We start from the raw sequence: 2,760 nt of genomic DNA on the forward strand, positions 1-2,760 counted from the left end.
GTATACATAGAAGTAAAATTAATTCATGTTAGTTTTCCTATTTGATCAAGCTCCAGATTTATATGTAAATACATCTTTAAGGTGTAGAGTGTAACCTTTTGCTGAAAAACCTACTTTGTATTCACAGTTTTAGAGTCCAGAATGATCGCAAGTGAAAATGTGGTGAAAGATCTCCAGAGAGAGAATATAAGTAAGCTACCAAAATCATTAACCCTTTAGATGCTCACTGGAATCTACACTCCTACATACATAGGTGGGCCAAAATTGAAGTGGAGGAACTCAAGAGAGACAACACGGGTGTGCTATAAATAAAAAAAGTAAAAACTGTATATTATATTAATAATAACAATATATTGAGGCCATTATCAAAGTGAAATTCACAGTAAATCTTTATAAACATACAGTATGTTCACAGTTTTGGAGGCCAGAATGAACGGCAGTGAAAAAGCAGTTGAGGAGCTCAAGAGAGAGAACGAAGGTAAGCTACAAAAACATAATAAATAAAAAAAAATTGCATATAGTATAGTACACTTTCTTTCTGATTTAGCATACAAAATTACATTTGAATGAGGTTTTACTTCTGGTTGTTGATCAGATAACCTACATATTGATTTTCCTTTCATTGCAGATCTTCTGGCTAGAATAACAGCAAGTGAAAATAAGAACATGGGTAGGATTTCAAAGTAATTAACAAAAAATGAAAACAAAGATTTTATTTTACTATAAAAATGTTAAATGTGTTTGTTTTGTACAGTTTTGGAAGCCAGAATGAGCTCCAGTGAAAATGAGGTGGAAGAGCTCAAGAGAGAGAATGCAGGTAGGCTAAATAAATCATTTTTAAAAGTCAAAATGTCATATTATGTTAGCAGTGAGGATGGAACTGGGAAACTAAAGAGCATACCGAGTGCTGCTTAGTGACATTAATACTTGACTGACTACTGTTATTAAATTAGGCAGAAATGATGTTATTCAGCATCAAAATGACTGCAGTGTCACTACACTGTATGGCTGTAAATCACTGTGTCAATAAGGAAAATATTACCCAAAAAAAAGACATATAGTTGATAGACTAATACATCAGTGAAGTTTTCTCTCTGTTCATCTTCTACATTCACACAGACCGTCCAAAGGTGGCGTTCTCTCTTGGTCTTACTAACGCAGGACAAGTTGGACCCTTCAACACTGATATCACACTGAAATTCAGTAAAGTCTTCACCAATATTGGCCAGGCCTACAACCCAACTACAGGTATTCACCTCCTTCACTGACACATGCAAATGTGAATCAAAGCTCTTTATAAAGGGGAGATGTGACTGTATGAAAAGTTATGTTTATGAAATTTACTGCCGCTAGATGTCACATTAGATCACCAGCAGTTCAGACGAAACCAAAAAAACCCGACTCCAATGACAAAACCAGTAATTTTATCTTGCAAAATATTCACGATATACATCAACATCCTTTGGGACAAATGCACTTGTCAAAGTACGCCCAATAAAAGTGCTTGTTTTTGCCACTGACAGGCCGAGATTATTATTCTGTAAGTGGCTAACAACATTATTGAAAGGATCCTTACAGAGATGGACCTTTTTATTAAAGAGTAAGATCCTTTTTGTTTAACCAGAAGCAGCCATTATATCTCTATCGTTAGCCACCAGACTCCATTGACAAAAACAGAGATTTTCCCTTGCAGATCATCATAACATAATTAAAAGTAGACAGAAACATAATAAAACTGACCAAAACAGTCTTTGTCAGTCTTTTCACTGTTCCAACAATCACAACCTCTGGTTTGGTCGTAATGAATCCTCAATTCACCAGCGTAGATGATAAAAACAGCCATTTCAGTCGCTCTCCTCCAAAGCCAACAGTACCATGCAGGCTGTATAAACAAAGCACAGGGCAGCTCGGGGAACAACACAACATAGAGGGAGCGTGACGTCATTCTCTGCTCAGGACGCCTTGGCAAATAGTTGTTTGCTGCTATATTAATGTTCTAAATCTCATATATATAAACTGTTTCCTGGTACAACTTTACCAATACCCCTTTGTTTTGCTACAATGACACTAATCTGCAGTAAAGCCAAGAGCTCCTACAGATTACTTCCCAACATTAAGGCCTTCTAAAGTATCAAGAAAGAATTAAAGCTGCAAGCAGCGATGAACGGGACCTCGCACTCCACGCAACTCGGGGCGTGCTGCGGCTGCGCCACGTGCAGGCGTAATACATGCGGACCAAAACATGAAAATTTCACGCAAATCTGTTCAAAATCGCAACGCAGTGCTTACTTCCTGTTGCCAGTAGGTGGCGCTATCACTATATCTGAATATTGTCATGTAGACGTGTTCAGGGCGGGACTGTTATCAAACGTGAAGTTTCATTAAGATCAGATCATGTACACTGAAGTTATGACAACTTCCTTTTCATGGCGAATTATGCGGAATTGGACGGCACCCCACATTTTTGAACGGCCGTTCGACGCCACAATAGCTCAAATGTTCATCCTAATTTAGGTGTTTAGTTAACACGATAACTGAAACAAATTTGAAGTCGATTTCCGATAAATTCCCTATTTGAGGAGTTCGTTTAAAATGCAACGGACGAAAGCGCCAGAAATGACCACGAAATCCAAAATGGCCGACTTCCTGTTTAGTTTGAGGTATTGGTCCAAGAGGCTTTTCTGCTTTTTCTTTTATCACGATACACATGCGTACCGGTTTTCGTACATGTTGGCCGTTAGTGATGGGTCGGTCGCGAAC

The 2,760-nt window shown here is 38.1% G+C and overlaps 1 protein-coding gene and 1 long non-coding RNA gene across 2 annotated transcripts in view; both read left to right on the forward strand.

Annotated features, from left to right (window-relative positions):
- The window catches only part of LOC118322846 (polycystic kidney disease 1 like 1), a 37,688-nt gene that overhangs the window by 24,747 nt on the left and 10,181 nt on the right, over nucleotides 1-2,760 (forward strand). The gene's annotated exons all lie outside the window — the stretch shown is intronic.
- Nucleotides 181-817, forward strand: LOC118322867. The gene is made up of 3 exons (XR_004796473.1): nucleotides 181-478; nucleotides 629-670; nucleotides 755-817. It is a non-coding gene; the product is annotated as an uncharacterized LOC118322867 (long non-coding RNA).

The sequence above is a fragment of the Morone saxatilis genome, unplaced genomic scaffold (genome assembly GCF_004916995.1).
Source record: "Morone saxatilis isolate NCDOM2014 unplaced genomic scaffold, NCSU_SB_2.0 Contig0, whole genome shotgun sequence".
Classification (NCBI taxonomy): Eukaryota; Metazoa; Chordata; class Actinopteri; family Moronidae; genus Morone; species Morone saxatilis.